Here is an 18,677-nt window from a genome sequence, read left to right as displayed (position 1 = left end):
TATACCGTTATCTACACTGTTATATGACTTTTAGGACATTTAGGTCACTCAGACCACATCCCTACTCTATTCAACTCCTTCCCATAATCCTCTACCCTCCCATTTCTTGGGGCTTGTTCCTGCAAAGTGTCTGGAACTACAGCCTGGCTCCAGCAAAGCCCTTAGGCACCTGCTTCACTTTAGGTATGTGACTAGTCCCACTAAGTTACATGAGATCTCAAGTTGAGCATACGCGTAAGTGCTTTGCTGGATCAAGCCCAGAGTGCGGAGCACCATGAAGGACTGGAGCCCTAGTGAATCAAGTTTCATATGATCGCCCTTGGCTCTCCATACTTCCACCCTGCCCTACGTCTCTGTTCTTGTTTCTTATCATGTCCTACCTCACCAGCTTTGCTCCTCCAAATGATACCAACCACACCACTCCCTTTGTCTCCTGTTTCCATTCCTAGTCCTCTTCCACACTACTCTCTATGGCTGGGATGACTCCTGCTAGGTCAGCACACCAGGCTCCCACCCTCTATTCATTTAAATCCCTCCTGAAAACCCACTTGTTCCACAAGGCTTACAAACACTAACCCACGTCAATCCAGTGCCATCACCAATCCCACCTATGAAGAACCCCAAAAGGGATGCAGAGGTTTTGTCTGATCTTTCTTTGTTTTGACTATAAGCTCCTTGGGGCAAAGACCTCCTATAACTGCCATAAACAGCTGACCACATGTCAGAGCTTAAGAAAGAATAAAACATAATATGTAAAATAGACACCTGTATGGTTTGAGATCTACTGATGAAAAGCACTATGTAAGAACTAGGTATTATTATTGTTAGTACTACAAAGCCCTTCCTTGACTCCACAATAATTGCTATAATATGAACTCAATGCAACACAGAGGCTTTCTTCCCAAAGCACCTTACAAACTAGTGGCCTAACCCTGCCAGAATTTACTAATGAGTGCAGTGCTTACTCTTGAGTAATCCCAGTAGTCAAGACTGTAAGCACTATGCTTAGCAGTATTGATAGATGGGACTTACATACATACAGCACCTCTGAAATACAGTTGCCTTTGAGATGGAAGGCAACAACCAGGGAGAGAAGAAACTTAGAATAAACCCCCCACCTCTTTGAAATTACTGTGGGTTCATTATTGGTCACCCAGAGCACAAGGCCTCAAATATTATGACAGCTATCCTAGAAATAGAAGACTTACGTTTTCCAAGAGGCCTTTCATCAAACTCAATTTATCGCCAAAGGGTTGCAGTGCCCAAGCTGGGATCTGAACTTGTGTTTCCAAGGTATCCCTTTGGCTTAGGTCACTCTGTGTTTTGCAACTAAAATTTCCAATGCAAATAAATGAATCCTTATCGTGTGCACCAAGAGGACATGTCTTTAAGCCTACAAGATTTGTTTATTAACTGACTTTATAAGGAAACAAAAGTGTCACTTTTTCCCCCTCCCCCATATAAGGACAAATGTTTGCTCCAAACCTATTTCAATGACTAAGTTCAGAGCCAGAGTTTGGTAGCATCCACTAAAACATAGTGAACCTAGCGCTAGCATAGATATGCTTGCATCTCATTTAGCATTTGAAATGTGACTTTTGGGAGTTGGCGTTTAATAGTTAGTTGTTCCTAATTTATTCAATTGAAGTAGCTCACAATTGTCAGTGTTGAGGGACTGATGCTGTTTTAACTTGTCCAAGGGCTGGTGCATTATGGTTACGAATGCACTGCCTGTAAAAAAAGGGCTTTCAGAAGAATATTAATGTAGGTCTCCTTAGGAAAGATGTTAAAAAAATAAGAAACACAGAAAACATCTTGACATCTCAACTCTCTATGAGCAAAAACTGGAATTCATTTTATCAGATGAAGATTAATTCAAAAAAATGCCTACATACTCTTGGTAAATACATTGCAGCATTAATCTAGAATAGAAGGCAGGCAGAAAAATTTGGACAACTATGTGGATAGGGAGAGGGAGAACCTGTATTTATTTTATGAAGGACAAAAGTTATTTGTTCAGTGCACCTGAAGGCTAATGATTCATATACAAATCAGGGGATTCCATTGCTGTATCTTGAATTCAGAGGCCCTGATTCTGCAATGAGACTTATGAGAGCAGACCCCTGTGCCCATGCAGATCTCATGGCAGGGATGGAGCCAGAGTGTGTTGCTTGCAGGCAGCCTGACTTGCCAAAATGGCTCATCTAAAATAATGGAAGTAGTCCCCTTCAGTCACAGAGTAAAAAGCAACAACATATGAGCACACCCAAATGTAGGATTTCGTCTTTGTGTTCAATTTTTAAAGGTCGTGTCTTAGTAACCATCCATAATTATCTGCGGCACTTCCCACAGGCAGGATCTAGTCTTGCTGATGGCGAGATAAACTTTAATATGAAAAACTAAATTCTAAAACAAAATTGTTACACAGGATAAATTAATCATGAAATATCTCATATTTAAGAACACAGCCTATTGTCAAATACAAGACAAGAGGAGATGTGTCACATTTTTAGTCCGACTGCTTCTAATACCGAAACTACAAAGGATAAAAAGTGCAGATTTTACACTTGACTAAGATAATTAGTAGTTCATTTCAAAGTAGGGATCCTTCTGATATGGCTCATTGAATCAGAAATTGTGGCAATTTTTAGAGTGGTACCACTCAGAGAGAAGGGAAAAAACCTATTAGTAATAACAATTTATGCTTCAGTGTCACCATCTGAGGATCTCACTGACCTTTAACGATATTAATGAAGTAGTAGAACCACCCCGGGCTGACAAGAATCCTCTCTATCTGACAGACGAGGAGACAAAGGCAGAGGCTAATGCCACAACCTGTCCTGGGTCACGCAGCAAGCCTGCGCGGAACCGGGAACTGAACTCAGGTTGCTTTAACCACCAACCAAGCCTACCCTTGATGGAAGTGGTAAGTGCCAGAACTTTGCTATTTCTGGAATTTCAGTTCAGTCCTGAAGTTCACGTAGGTACCTTTGCAAACTTTAACCTAAGTGACTTAGAAGCCTAAGTACCATTGACTTTGTGCTGCAGTGAGAGCGGGAGATTGAAAGCAAGAGCTCAGAGGGACAGTGAAATAGAGGATTTACCGTTTCTTCCTGCAGTAACAGAAGGAAACAGAAGTATCAGGTGGAACTCCAGTTGTTACCTCCCTGAGAGCACGCCAGCTTTTACTCTTACATTTGCTGTGCAAGTTTTTACAGGCACACTGGGTAGTTACGCACCTGCACCCAGATTGGAAACGGAACCTCCACATGAGACCGTTCTTTTCCACTTCACTACAGGTCTAATTCAGCCTTCAGATGCCTGCATGTGACTCTCCTTCACGACTGCAGGCACCTCACAAACTCTACGGGCAGAGATCAAAGGACACTACCATCTGATGGCTGCTTGTTGGCCTATGTGAAAATGAGCTCAGGGGTCTCAGTGATGTTTCTACTAACCAAGTACCTGCAACACAAAAAACAGCCACAAAAGGCATCCAGCATAAAAAAGCATCATCACCTTCTCACCATGGCAGTGGCCACTCCGGCTCAGGATAGAAACTTCCAGTCATAACCTATAGTATTCAGAGTAACAGCCGTGTTAGTCTGTATTCGCAAAAAGAAAAGGAGTACTTGTGGCACCTTAGAGAGTCCCTAAGGTGCCACAAGTACTCCTTTTCTTTTTGCTAACCTATAGTATGTGTTTGGTGTATCAGGGCACCTTACATCAGCACTGAATACTCTCAAAAATGAATTGCAACATGACGTTCCCATCTCTGTCTGAGAGCCATTCTTGCTTTCAGCATCTAATGTGGATCATTATTTTCTTGCTGCCTTAATCTTGTGATAGGTTTTAAATTTATTCATGGACTTGAGTTTAGCTCTCGTTAAGCTCTGGGGGCGCAAGCCCCCACTTTCTCTCAAGCTTTTGCTACTCAAAATAATTTTTATTTCAAGACCTTTCCATTGCTTACTTCCTAATAACCCTGCAGAACCAAATACACCGCAAATGCAGTGCAAATGAATCCATTTTATTTTCCCCAGAGAAGGACTGACAGTTATATATTTCATGTTTATGAAACAGAAGTTGGTTCAATCAATGCACAATTTTAATAGGGATGAGCCTTTGCTACACATCCTACTGGGAAACTATATTGTTTATTATCAGAGGGGTAGCCACGTTAGCCTGGATCTGTAAAAGCGGCAAAGAGTCCTGTGGCACCTTATAGACTAACAGACATATCGGAGCATAAGCTTTCGTGGATGAATACCCACTTCATCAGATGCATGTAGTGGAAATTTCCAGAGGCAGGTATAAATATGCAGTCAAGAATCAGGCTAGGGATAACAAGGTTAGTTCAATCAGGGAGGATGAGGCCCTCTTCTAGCAGTGAGGTGTGAACACCAAGGGAGGAGAAACTCAACAAACCACCAACAAATTGAAGGTCATTAATGGTGAAGATAGTTAATCTAAAATAGCTATTTATGATAGATACCATTGTCTTATAACTTCAGCCAAATTCCAGCTAATAAAGTGTCTTCTGAATGTAGACAAATATTCCCAAATCAACACCTTACAGTTTATTCAGCAGGAGCACTTCCAATTCGCAAGCTCAATAAACTAACATATATTAGAAAAGAGTCCCATGTTAACAAAAACAAAGGCTTTAAACAAAACACTAGCCAGTAGACTGCAGCTAATTTATCCACAGACGACATAAAAATAAAAACCCCAGCAAGCTAAACCATCAAGTAAACATTTGCTCAGTTGCTTCACTCTACCCAAGGTCTGTGAGAGTATATAATGGCTATTAACATCAGCGGCGTTTGTAGTCTTATTTAATCAGAGGTCAGATTCCCTTGCAGCCCAAATTTGCACTCTTTCCAGATGATGTTTTTAAACCTTTAAAATAAATAAACGTTCTCTGTATAACACATCATCTGAGAAATGTATTTTGTTTTGTCTCAACAAAAACTCTGAACAAGTTTACAATATACTAAAACCATGCCAAGAAAAAAAAAACCCACCTCACATTTGTTGTAATACAAAAAGTGCTTTTGATTACATTTGCATTTCACAACACAGCAGAATAGACTGTGATTCTATTAAGGATTTTAATTAAACTGTGTTTGAACCATCAGTGTTTCCTAGCGCTCTGCTCCCGCATTCCAAAAAGAAGAATCTAATTAGTAACAACATGCAGTTTGCATGCTCCATTGAACAGGTCAGAAACTTACTGTGATATATAGTGCTCTATGTTCTCGTTAAACCAAACGTTTTGGGTAACTGTTGCATAGCTATGCCACTTCTTTTGTACCAGCAAGAATATAGTTTCACTTTGTTATTTATTGTAGCTTACAGAAACATGCTGACTTTTCAAAATATTTGTATATGTGCTTCCTGGGTTCACATACAATATTGATATATTTTTTCAGCACAGACTACGTTCTGTACCCTCGCTGGATTACAAATAAGATTTAAAAATGTAAGCCCCAATCCTGCAAAGATTTAGGTATGTGGTGAACTTTAATTATGTGAGTAGTTCCAATGGACGAAAGCTTTCACAACATTGGAGCTTTATACTTATTCTGTCCATTTGAGAAAATAAGAAATGGGATAACAAAGAACAAAGATCTACGTAAAAAAATCATTTAAATGACCATTTAAAAAAGAGTACAACTACAATGTTTTAGGGACATCAAAAACATTTAGCAAAACAGGTTAACGTGAAAGGTAGGGGGCCAACCAGCTTGTGATGCACAAGAAACTCATGATTCAGATAAAAGTTTTGGCTGAACAGGGGTTAGAAAAAAACAAAGATTATTTTTTATATTAACTGTTCCTCACGCTGTACAAAAACTGGTTGTTTAGGGAATTACAACCTACCTCCCAGATGGCCTCAGTAGTTTCTTTCGAATATGGATTTCCTTCAAATCCTGGTCTAAGTGATTGTCATTCAAATCACTCCTACAGATCCACCTCCTTTGCTATAAAACAAATCATGGAAGTGATCAGATGAAGATCGTATTGTTATAAAAATTCTCTCAAGCAACAATTTTATCTGCATCTCAGCCCATTTTGATTTTCTAGGTATGATTTGGGGTTGTAAGCGTTCTGACAAAAGGCACTTCATGTTTACATCTTCTTTCCCCTCCCACTTGTCTATTTAAAATACAGTACAAGCTTTTTCGGGTAGGGACTCTTATTCTGTGTTATACAGTGCCTAGCAGGAGGCCTTGATCTTCATTAGGGCCTATAGGCACTATCACCAAAAATAATTCTTTTACAAAAATTGTACACCACAACCAAGTAGACAAGTGTTGTCATTTTACAGGCCGGCGGTATCCCCATTTCAGAGATAGGCGAAGTGAGTCAGGGGTGCTGGAACTATTTTTATGAGGGGGTGCGGATGTTGGAAACCATGGAAACCGTATATTTGGTGTTTGTTAATACTACTTCAAGGTAGGAGCTGCGACGACACCACTGGAATGGACTGCTGCGTGTAGTTTGAAGTCCTTTCACAGGCAGTGACCCCATGCTGTTATTATTAATCGTGTTTTTTATAGTAGTGCATAAGCATCAACCAAGAGTGGGGCGCCATTGTGCTAGGTGCTGTACAAACAGACTAGCAGATGGCCCTGCCCCAAAGAGCTTACAATCTAAATAGACAAAACCCAGGGGATGGGGAAAGGGATAGAACATAACAACAGAGTTAACAATATGATGGCAGCAAATGGCAGGTTAGTTCTAATTTTTTTTTCTAAATGGGTTTTGCTAGTTAGGAGGCGGGGGATCAGCTATATGTAAGGAAAAGGGAAGAGAGGGTGAGGGGGCCAGGGTGGAGTGAAGAGATTGGGAGGGAGGGAGAGGCTTGGAGCACACAGCACAGAGCAGAGAAAGGCCAGTCAGAACTGCAGAAAGTTCTCAATGTCCAGAGCTCTGTGCTTTGGCTGCTTCTGCCCCTACCAGCTAGAGACTCTGGCGGGCTCCTTTCTGCAGTTTTCTCCTAAGCTCACAGGGAAGGGAGAGGAGTGGCCCCAGCTAGGCTCCATTTTACCTCTGTCCCCTCAGTGCAGCAGTCCTTGATTTGGCTATTTTTGCCACTACCAACTAGTGTCTGTGGCTGGCTCCTCTACAGTTTTCATCCCTGCCCCATGTTGATTTTGGGAACCACCCAGGTTCCAGTGCCTTCCAAGTTTGGGGGTCTCCCCTGAACAGTTCTGGGTCCAGGGGATGCTAAAGGGAGGGGAGCTCTGGCTGGGCCCAATTTTCTCCCTTCCCCAGAGTGCGTCCCACTGTGACTGCTTCTGCCCCTACCAGCTGGAGTCTCTGGTCTATGAATACATGAGCATCTCCTTAAATTAGCTGAATATATCTACAGTCAGCTTGGTTTCTATATTGCTAGTAACAAGGTCCAAATTCTTGCAAAGTATCTTTAACAATTTTTTTTTTTTGATAAAAAAAAATCAGCACTACAGGAGGCCAATATTAGCAAAAGCAAACTAAATTTAAAATCTCTCCCATAGTGACACCAAGTGGGCAAACTTCTTCAGTAATTTTTCAGTGGTGTTAAGTGGCTAGTTCCAAAGCCTCAGCAAACATGTTCAAAACCAAAAGAGATTATAATGAAGTAATCTTTAATACCCCACCTTTATACAGTAAAACCAGATACTGGTGTGGTAGCATATCGAATAGCAGACATGAGTGCCACCAGATTCCTCGTTGTTTTTGTGGATACAGACTAACATGGCTACCCCTCTGACAGCAGACATGAAGTTTCTCTATTACTAGAATCCTGGCTTTTTAGCCATTAGCAAAGTTGATCTCAGACTCAGATACTCTATTTACTTTCCCTGCACAAGGGTTGTAACAAAGTCAAAATGAACAAAATTGTGCCAATTCATCATACGGTTCACTTTTATACTAAATCCACAGGTGCTACCCCTTCACTTTTTGCATTTTAGTTTGCAGTCCAGGGCAGGGATTAGTTATGTTCACACAGAACTGAACAAGTGTAATATATAAATGCTTACCAATAATAAAGAACATGGGTAAGTTGGACAGAGTCTCCTCTAGGTTGTCCACTGACTGGAAGTGAATGTTACCCATTTTCTACCTAGGCAGTTGTATCCATCTCAGTCAGAGCTAGGACAGGTGGCCTGAAGTAGATTGTCTTTCAGTTAGTAGGATCATTGACCACTGTTTGCTGACAGAACATGACACCATCACATATCAGCTCCTTAGAGCAAGATCAGGCACTGCAGTGCTCTGCCTCAGTTTCTCCCTCAGGCTCTTGAGCAGGGAACTTCACAGATTCTGCATTTTGGTAACATGTCTTTGGGCTATTAAGACCCACTTAAGTCTTCCAAACCCAAAGATAAACTCCTCATAGTCCAAATCTGAAAATGTCCAACAGACTAGGAATCATAAACAGGGAATCTTCTGCCACCATCATGCTGACCTTCAACAATAGTCTCACCATGTCTTTAGTAAACAAACTTAAATTCAGCCCCTTTCTTAGGCACCCCTTCTGCATGCTTGGTGTTCCTGGGCTCTGCAGGGTGCTTGCAGTTTTAGCTGAGTACTGTCTCCCACAAGGTTCCTTTTTCCACAGCAGTTTCCCACTGTCTCCCCTTCCATGACTCTTGCTTCCCCTTCCTTAATGACAACCTGACTCCTTATAGGGAACACCTGCTCCTGCCCCCTCAGCTGCATCTCATTAATGAGCAGGCCTGTCTGGCCCCAAGTTCCTAAACAGGCACACCAGTTATAGCTGAAATTTAAGCTTATGAACCCTTTCATTCCAAACCCCATAAATGAACTGAGATAGTAAAAAATACAAATATAAGCTATTTGCTTATAAAAACCTATTAACACGTAGACATTGACAACTATTGGACACAAGGAGGAAACCGGTACTTCAAACTTATAGGAAAGGAACTTTGATGCCAAATATTAAACCTGAAATGTTGCCTTACCCTACAAAGAGTGGCTAAATGTCAGAGCTCAGCCCCCTGGATTCCAAGTGCTGTGCACATCTCACTAGAAAACAGTCTCCTTAACAGGTGAAGAGATGTGGCTTCTTCCTATGCCATTTTCATTACATCCAAGCATGCTACTTCACAGGCCTCACATCTTGCGGGCATTTCCTTTACAGCTTTCAAAATTTGTTAACCAGTTGTTCAAAATTAGTATTTGTCTGCAATATACACAATTCTGACTGGAATGCTACCCTGCCCCTGCTACTTCTGCAAATCCTACTGTATACAGGAGATCTTCAGCATCTATTTTTTCCAGAGACCCTGCAGTTTAAGGCCAAAGAGGGTGGTGATACAGAAACACTTCTTTCAATTTTGTTTGCTGTAGAATTACTTGCTTGAAAGTCCTATTGGAGCTCAAACTTTTACACCTGTCTACAAAACCTTGTTAATCACCTGGTGTTTTGGATGATTGAGCAATGTATCAATCATTCAATGAGCTGCCCACATCAAAGATTGAGATATACATCTATAACACATAGGAAGATTTCCTCTTTTAAATATTTAAAGAAATCAGTAAAAAATGAAGGGCAGCAGCTAGGTATGAAGAGACTGTTGTGCATTCAGCACATTTTACATCTTACTTGCTCTAACTAAAGGGTCATTGCAGGAACAATCAGTCATTTAAAGTTATATGCAGTGTTGCAGTTGTGGGTGTTAAAGAGGCGGGTGAAGTAACATCCCTAATTGGACCAGCTTCTGTTGGGAGACAAATTTTCAAGTTTACAGAGCTCTTCACAACTACCTGTCTTTCTCCAACAGAAGCTGGGTCAACAAGACATTCTCTCCTTTAAAGTTAGAATTACATCACATGATCAGAAAATTCAGATTCTGTAACTGAGAACAAGTGAAGTGTCCCCTTCCCAACTCCCTGGACTATATTTGAGGAATGTTTCATTAACACTACTTTAGCTTAAAGGATGAGCACTCTTTAAAGGAAACAGTCCAGCTACAAGTAGTGTTTTAAAAAAGTAATTGTGTTTAAACTAAGCAAAGAGTCAAAAATCCAGTATGTTCTAGTTACAAAGTTTATTTGTATTACCTTAGAGCGGTGATTCTCAAACTTTTGTACTAGTGACCCCTTTCACATAGCAAATCTCTGAGTGCAACCCCCTTTATAAATCTATTAAAAAGGGTTTTTAATTTAACAGCATTGTAAATGTTGGAGGCGAAGCAGAGTTTGGGGTGGAGGTGACAGGTCATGACCCCCCCCCCGCTGTAATAACCTCGCAACCCCGAGGGGTCCCAACCCCCAGTTTGAGAACCCCTGCCTTATGTTTAGTGCTGTTTTTTTTCCCCAATCTGTTTGTGTAAACAATGCTGTATTTTAAAGTATATAAAGGGGTATTTTCTATTATAAACAATGAGTTTCGGTTATGCAAGTTATTTGAAATAAAGACCAAGAGTACAATGATTTGAACATTTTAATTTGTGCACTCAACAGTACGCATCTTTTACTTGTAAAAGAGTGAGCAGACACATTTGGTAGTGCTCACAAAAAAAAAAAAAAAAAAAAAAAAAAAAGAAGAGTTGCTAATTCTCAGGCTCATTTGGATGTTCTTCTATTGCAAGCCTGTTGGGTCTGCAATATGGACACCTGCAACACAATATGACAAATAGGTTACAGTGCAATGTGAACTTCTACCCAACCAATTCATTAGTATACAAGATGTCTTCAGAAAACCTTTGCTCACCACTAGTCAATCTGCCGGTAATTCCAGCTATTTTTGGTGAATTTCATCATTTGATATCTTGTACTGAATGGTACACATTTGTAAATATCTATACAAAATTCCAGGATTATCACTGAAACCTACAATGTTTGAAGTGATGAAAAAAGTTACAAACATGGCTCTAAGGTTTTTTGTTTAGAGTATCATCAGGTTCAATCACCATTGGGATTTGATGGCTGAGAATTTAAATTAAGTGGTAAGACATTTTTGGCCCTTTTTTCCCCCCCCCCACACTTAACCACATGGGCTTTCACCTCCAGTTCACCAATGCCTCAGTATTATTCACTCATTTGCACTTGATAAGATTTCAGTGAACAAATATTATGATGCAGGGACAACTCTCTTGTACATCATCAAGCATATCAGTGGTTAACTTTTTTAGCCATTAAAGTTTAACCTAGCACTGCATCAGTATGTTTTTAGAAAAGGTGGTATCACACTGAGTCTGCTAATCAACTATGCCCCCTAGAATCTAAATTGAATAGAAAGTGTAGCTGACAATTTCTCATTTAAAGTTTATGAACACAACATGTAAGATATTAAAGCTAATGTTAAAATTTAGGTGAATGAATTTAATACAGTTTAGATATCTAGCATCCATACATTCAGGTACATTACTCATGAAAAAAGTTTTACAGAGTTGGTGGAAAGCAAAATATATTTGTATTCAAACTCACCCAAAAAGACTTTCTAGTGCTGTATTTTCTTTACTGCAGGAATCTCATTTAACTTCCCTGATATTTTTTGGAAAAAAAAAATGCTGTAACACACAAGTTTCCGAACCAACATTAAAAGGATAAAGGACAGGTTGCAGAGGAAGCTGCTAGTGATGTCTAAACACATTGGTTCTGTGAACTAAGACTCATTATGGGGTAGAGGTTTAGTAAAGAAGGGAAAATTGAGAGTTCACTCAGAGGGGAGGGAAGCAGATTAGTTACAAAACTGAAGGTCTAAACTCACAAGGGATGTGATTAAGAGTTGCCTGACCTAATTTTATTTTCTGATTTCTAAGGATGTACATGTGTAAACAGTTTAGAAACTATATACAGGATTCAATCTTTCCTGCTGAAATGTGATGCTACTGTAAAAGGAAAAAAAGTACCCACAGACAAGTGATCTGGAATGACAACAGATGGTGGGAGAGGCAATTTTTCTGTCCAGATTCCTGAATGACTACATTAATATATGGCAGCAGTGGACTGGTAGAGAACTGTACAGCTGAATTTCACTAGAAGCTATTCTTATGTAGAACAGAACCCTTACATGTCTTCTATTAAGCTAGTGAAATATTACAGACACCTTGCACACTTTAAGCTATAAGCAAGTGCGAGGGGAGAGAGCAGGAGAAATCTGCCTCCTGTGGTGGATGCCCAGGTATTGTGGGGACAGGATGGTCTGTCACAACGTACATAATTATGCAATATCCAGTTTCAGCTCTTGACCTTGAATCTGTGCATTAAGAGGGTCTGAAGAATAGAAGGCTCCACTTTTCCACCAAGTCTTGGTAAGCCATGACCCAAGTTCTCCTTTCCACCCAGATTAGGTCTGGTCCAAGGCCCACCACAGCTCAAGGGAGCTGCTTTCCACCTCTCCCGTAGGCATCTCACTCCTCTGAAATATCGAAGTCTACAGATTCTGCAGAGTAAATGGAAACAAGAGAACAAAAATGGACATTACATGATGCCCTGAGTAGATCGAGGCTGGAGTGACAACAGCAAGCATGGAAGAGCCAGTCTTCAGATAAACTGCATGCCTGATTGTCTTTTGGCTCCTAGTACTAATGTCATTTTAGCATATCACAAACAGCCAAGTTCTAGCATACAGGCCTCCAGACAACTTTAATTCAATATACATATAGCTGTATTTCAGACAAGTTGAGAAGGTTATCGTCAGTTCTCGCATCTGACGGCACTTCCTATTCAAGGGTATCATCATATCAACAGCTTTTTGTTGGTTTAGATAAGCAATTAACACAAGCCCAAAACTTGCAAATTTTGCTCTAACTTTCCCCTTGACTAGGAGTAAGTTGCAAGGCATTAGCTGATCAAATCAGTAACTTAATCAAATCCAAGGATCAGCATTAGATTGGAGTATTCACCTGTAAATTACCAAAGTGCTTCTATTTCAACCCTCATGGAGCAGCTCCAAAAAAATCTTTATCAGCTTTTCCTTTTGCATTAATCCAGGTCCAAATGGTGCACTACTAGTCAAACGCCTAACCAGAGTCTGTCCCCCCCACATCCAGAAGTGAATGAATGGGACTGCCATATTTCAACTTTAGAGTTTGTCAATATGTAAGTAAAATGGCTTAAGAATTTATACAAGTTAGTGCAAAAATAAAGCTTACCTTATACTTCAAGACACCATTTTTCCCTAAAAAGAGGAAATATCAATTATTATATGACAATATTACAGTTTTATACAAAGGATATTTTGTAGGTTTATTCAGAAAAACCTTCTCACCACCAACAATCTGTCGGTAATTCCAGCTATTTTCGGTTTATTTCATCATTATGCACCTTTGATTTGTCCAATTCTATAGGATTATTAAAATACGGCTTTCAAAATGAGCTTTAAGACTCTAGATTTTTGCACGTAATTATCTGCAAAAAAATTGCCCAATCATGAATCCACTGTCTCTAAAGTTCAGTAATTCCCTTATTACAGCTTGCTATCCGTTAGCCATAACTTCAGTTTCTGAATTTAGCTGCACTGCAGAATCCAGAACTATAACCACTGCTACAATGATTGAGAAGTTTTGTAGTCTGCTCACTAGGCAAACTTTTTTTTAGCCTGAGAACTATTAAGGAAATTAAATCTTGTATTCCTATTTCTGATTGGAGGAGCGCAGAGCTGCAGATCTTACTCCAACTTCTCAGCCCTTAATATCCAGCATGGGTGTCTTTCACAAAAAAAGTTTTAAACAATGTGGGGCACAAACGCCACTGGCTGAGTCTGATCATCCCTTCCACTCCCTGCTCAGGTTCTACGCTTGATGCCGACGAGAACATTTTGTTTCGGTCACCTATGAGGCCTGCTGAAGGAAAAAGGGGTAGAGACCAGAGCTGAATTTAGAAATCGTGAGCCCGTCTTTCGAAGACACCTCTCGTTCCCCTCCCTCTGCGGTTCATTCCCGAGCCGGCCCCTTACACAAGGGAGTCACACTGCGGCAGCGAGTCTCAGTCTCTCCCCCCCCTTGTGACCCCGTGTTAAGGGACAAGGGGGTCCCGAGCCCCACAGCGAAGCAGGGCGGGCACAACCCCATGGACGCCGCCAGGCCCCCGGGCAGGGCGCCTCCCCAGCCCGGCTGCAAGGGGCAAGCGCCATCTTACCTCGGCCGCCGCTGCCCTCTTCCCCCCGGCGCCTCGGGGCCACGCAGGTCACCCAGCTTGCGAGACAAACACACGGCGGCCCCGTCAGTCCCCAGCAGCAGCCCCGGGCCCGGGCCCGGGCCCTGCCCCCTCCCCGCAGCGCGCGCAGCCTCGCCCCCTCCCCGCTGGAGCCAGCGGCTCCCGCCCGCCGCACGCGCGCTCCGTCCCCAACGGGCTCCCCTCAGGCCCGGCTGCCGCGAGCCCATCCGCCCGCACCGAGCACGAGGCGAGGAGACAGGCACCCCGCTGCCCCCAGGGTAGTGCACGAGGGTCCCAGCCCCACGCCCCGCTTTCCCGGCGCGGGCCCGCCCCCGAGCCGCTGCCCCCCTCAGCCGGTCCCCTTCCCGCGCAACGTACCGGCGAGAGAGAGCGAGAAGCGACCGGGCGGCGGCTTTTAAGGGGTTGGAATGTACCATCCTGCGGGGGAGGGGAGGCTCATCGTAGGCCGTCAAGCGCTAGTGGAACGTACCATCGCGCTCGCAGGATACGGGGGGAGCAAACATGAGCTCGTCTGCCTTGCCCTTGGAAGGGACCGAGGGTCTCACTCTGCAGAGCGGACAGTTGCAGAGCTCAGGAGGCCCCCTGGCGGCTCACGATTCTGTCAGCAACCCTCTTCAGGCCTGACACACTCACTGCACCTCTCACAGTGCTGACCTAGAATGATCTACCAAGACTGTCCTGGGGGATATCAGAGGAAAGCATATAGCATCCTGACCATCCTGAGCCTTGATGTACCAGCATGTGCTAAAAATATCTTTAAATCATGCAACCAGGCAGCTGTTGATAAATGTTTTCCCCAAACAACAGAAATGTTAATTTCCCTCTCTACCTAGATCTCGGACATAAATTAAGTAGGATACGTCAAATACAATAGGAGTTCATTTGCACCTGAGGTAAACGAGAAAGCAGCAGGCCGGAGAATCTTGTCAGAGTGTACACATCAAAAGGATACATTTCAAAGGTTTACTGGTCTGTGAGAAGAAGGAAAAAGAAACATTCAGTTGTCAATGGCTAAGGGAGCGAAAAGGACAACATTTTTTACCCCCCATGAAAGTTGAATCCTGAACCCAGTGGGGAGGGGAAAGGGGGAAGGTTAGTAACCCTGAGCAACTTTCTTTAGACAGGGCTTGTAGCCTGCTAAAGTTATGTTCAGTCTCTTGTAAGCATATTATTGTGTTTTGTCTTATTTGTGACCAGCACTGTTTCCATTATTCACACTCAGTTATTACTTGAATCTGAGAATCTCTGGTCTTTGCTAAGACATATTCTGTTTTTACTATAAAATCATCTCAGTGCTGTGATGTTACATAGGATGCGTCTTCTTGGTCGAATCAAGAAAGCAGGTGTGTACACTCTCTCCTTGGAGGTAGCATACATGGTATTTTCTGTGAGCGGCTAGTGACAGGAGGTGGATGCTACAGGGGAATGCTTTTCAACATGGCTTGGGGACCAGTATAGACCTAGTTAAACTGCAAGGCAAAGTAAATGCTGACTGCATCTGAGAACATTGTTTGGGGTAGCTAACAGACTGGAGTGACAGGGAGCAGACATCCAGTTTATAACCAGCAAATCTTTCTCTTGCTGAGGCAGGGTAGGGGTAGGGGAGATACCAAGGTGATTTACAAACCTGGGTGCCAAGAAAACGTCACAGTTCCCTAGGGCTATCTACAGGGAGAAGGGGATCATGGGGCTATTTATACTTTGTAGGGTATAGGCAACCTGCGGCTATAAGATAGAGGGATGGATGTAATTATTTTTAGTGTTAAAAGTCTAGAAATCTGATTGATCACATAGAAACATTGGGCTGGAAGGGACCCCAAAATTACATGAAGTCTAGGCCTCTGAACTGACGCAGGACTAAGTAAACCCAGACCATAAATGTCAGGTACCTGTTCAACATGTCCTTAAAATCCTTCACAATTTCCTTGGAAGCCTATGTCAGATCTTAACAACCCTTGTAGGTAGAAAGTTCTCCTTGTTATCTATCAGCCTAAATCTCCGTAGCTACAGAATTAAGCCCATTACAATTAATCACCATCCTCTTCATAACAATATGTAGCAGGGCACACAGTTCCTGGAATTCACCTTTGATAAAAGGTGAATACTTACATGACCCATCATCAGGCCTTACACCCATTTCTGTCAGACTCCTAGAACCAAGAGTAACCCAGCTTCAAGAGTTTTTGTGACATACAGGGCCCTGTATTGAGAACTGTACCGAGACCATTGAACACCCATTAAATTGTAACAACTAAATCAGTCACTATGACCTAGGCTGTATTCAAACCAGCAGTCAGATGAAAGACTTTCTATCCCTTTACCTACCTAAAGTCCCACAATGTACGCCCCGCAGGTTCTCCCAGACATGGCATAACCAACTCACTGTGGCACTGTCCCCCTCCCCTGGCATCCACACTGCATATAGAGTTTGAGATGAGCCTGCTAGACCCTGGGCTAATTTTCTGCACAGTGTTTTATTAGGTAATATCAGAATATCGTGATCTGTACAGAACACAGCTGCTGACCTGAGGCATCCTACAATCTACCAGTGTGTGCTTTTCTCCACTGCAATCATTCAGGCTATGAACCAGTTGGTTTTTATTCACCCGTTGCTTGAAGGGCTTTTCCTCACACACACACACATCTCTGCTGAAGTTTTGCAATACGTCTGCACTAAAAATTAAGTCAACCTATCTTACATTGGCATACAGCCACCACAGTAATTACATTGCTTGTATGTGTCTACACTTTGCTCCTTATGTTGGCAGTACACATCCTCACCGGGAGCAATTGTATCGATTGTCCTGTCAGCGTGGGGCATTGTGAGATGGCTCCTGAAAGCCAGTAACACTTGACAAACAACGCAGTGTCTACACTGATGCTGGGTCAACCTAACTACATTGACCTTGACTCTATGCTGCTTGTATAGGTGGAGTTATTAAGTCAGCCTAGCAGGGAAACAACATCAGTCGAAGTGAAATTTACGTAGACACTTCCAGTTAGATTGATGTAAGCTACCTTGCGTCGACCTAACACTGTTGTGTAGAGCAGACCTAAATCTTCAGATTCTACTTGGCAAAGAAAAAGGACACAGCTTCAGTGAATCATTAAGGTCTCTCATGAGCCTCACTCAAAAGCTTATCTAGACTGCAATACAAAATGTGCATTTTTAGTACATTAATATATTTTAACATGAGCTGGGTTGAATTTTTTTCATTGAAAAATGGGGTTGTGATAACATTTTTTGTGGACAAATTTTAATTGAATTTCCTCATATTTCAATGACATTTCTACGTGAAAAATTGACAAAAATCTTGATTTTTGGGGGTGGGGAATCCACTCACTTTTTTTTTTTGTTTTAAAAACTTTACTCAACTCCTCCCACCCTTTTTTTGGATTGTGAGGAAGAAGTAAAATGAAAGAAAGTAGTTTCCCCTACTTTCTCTACCATTTATGGGGGAAAGAAAGTGAACTTTTTCACAAAGCAAAATGAAAAAAATCATTTCAATTTTCAAAAACTAAACTAATTGAATATTTTTCAACATTTTTTGCAAAACATTTTACCTTTTTCTGATCAGATCTATTTTTAACTTAGGGCTTGTCTACACAGGAAAATTGACTGAAATAATTATTGCAGAATAACTTATTCTGCAAAAGCTATTCTAGAATAGCTGTCCATGGGGACACTATTCTGCATTATTCCCCTCTGGACACACACTAATTATTCCAGCATAAGGTGACTTTTTTATTCCAGAACAGTGTCCACATGGGGAGCTATTCCATAACATCCCTGCGTAAACAAGCTTTAGGTAGTAGGCCCCTTGGAGCAGACTGCCTTTTTGTTAAGTATTTGTACAATGTAGAGCAAAACGAGATCCCTGTGTGCGTGAGGCTCCTACATGCCAGCAAAACACAAAGTATTTTAAAACACATTAGCTGATTGAACCTTAAACTCCCCTCCTACCGTCCACCATTGACCATCTAACCCAAATTAGTATTATAAAACATTTATATTGAGGGTAGTGTCTTAAAAGCCACAACCCGGTTGAACCTTATTGCACTAGGCACTGTACAAACATGACAACAGTTCCTGCCCTCTTAAATACATCACCAAAGAAAAAAAGGGTTACAAACCCAAATATTTTAAATCATTTGCAAGACCCCTTTACCCAAGCCTCAGAAACTAGTAAGTCTCCTTTAACCTTGACATAAGGGAATACCAGTTTGCACTGAAACACCATATGATTAGTTTGAGTTTGAATTACAGGACCATGAAATAAAACTAAAGGTTGTTTAATCCAGATTAACTTGTTTTTCACCTCCATATAGAGAGGACAATGAAGGACTAACTGATGCACCCACAGCCTCTATATTAAAATAATCACATATTTCTCTTAATTTATGTAATTGCTAGGGTCCTGACTGTACCGCAATAAGCCCTTTTCAGGAACTGATTTAATATGACTACCCAACAGAATTTCAGTAAAATTGGACGTTAATGTAATTTCTAGCAGTTTTTATTTGGAAGAAGACCA

At 41.7% G+C, this 18,677-nt stretch overlaps 1 long non-coding RNA gene and 3 other non-coding genes across 8 annotated transcripts; all 4 read right to left on the bottom strand.

Moving 5' to 3' along the window:
- Nucleotides 1–10,444: 10,444 nt before the first annotated feature.
- LOC144276540 (uncharacterized) lies at nucleotides 10,445–14,518 on the bottom strand. 5 transcript variants are annotated; one of them, XR_013348266.1, is made up of 5 exons: nucleotides 14,500–14,518; nucleotides 13,119–13,144; nucleotides 12,181–12,406; nucleotides 11,449–11,505; nucleotides 10,445–10,635 (listed from the first exon to the last, which is right to left on the bottom strand). It is a non-coding gene; the product is annotated as an uncharacterized LOC144276540 (long non-coding RNA). The 5 variants fall into 5 exon arrangements; XR_013348268.1 differs by lacking the exon at nucleotides 14,500–14,518 and adding an exon at nucleotides 14,359–14,376; XR_013348265.1 differs by lacking the exon at nucleotides 14,500–14,518 and adding an exon at nucleotides 14,104–14,199.
- LOC144276740 (small nucleolar RNA SNORD65) lies at nucleotides 10,712–10,784 on the bottom strand. Its single transcript, XR_013348318.1, has one exon. It is a non-coding gene; the product is annotated as a small nucleolar RNA SNORD65 (small nucleolar RNA).
- On the bottom strand, nucleotides 12,635–12,710 carry LOC144276735 (small nucleolar RNA SNORD49). The gene has a single exon (XR_013348313.1). It is a non-coding gene; the product is annotated as a small nucleolar RNA SNORD49 (small nucleolar RNA).
- On the bottom strand, nucleotides 13,215–13,285 carry LOC144276742 (small nucleolar RNA SNORD65). Its single transcript, XR_013348320.1, has one exon. It is a non-coding gene; the product is annotated as a small nucleolar RNA SNORD65 (small nucleolar RNA).
- Nucleotides 14,519–18,677: the final 4,159 nt, after the last annotated feature.

The sequence above is a fragment of the Eretmochelys imbricata genome, chromosome 17, assembly GCF_965152235.1.
Source record: "Eretmochelys imbricata isolate rEreImb1 chromosome 17, rEreImb1.hap1, whole genome shotgun sequence".
NCBI classification, from domain to species: Eukaryota; Metazoa; Chordata; order Testudines; family Cheloniidae; genus Eretmochelys; species Eretmochelys imbricata.
This window is presented reverse-complemented; position numbering and strand designations above follow the sequence as displayed.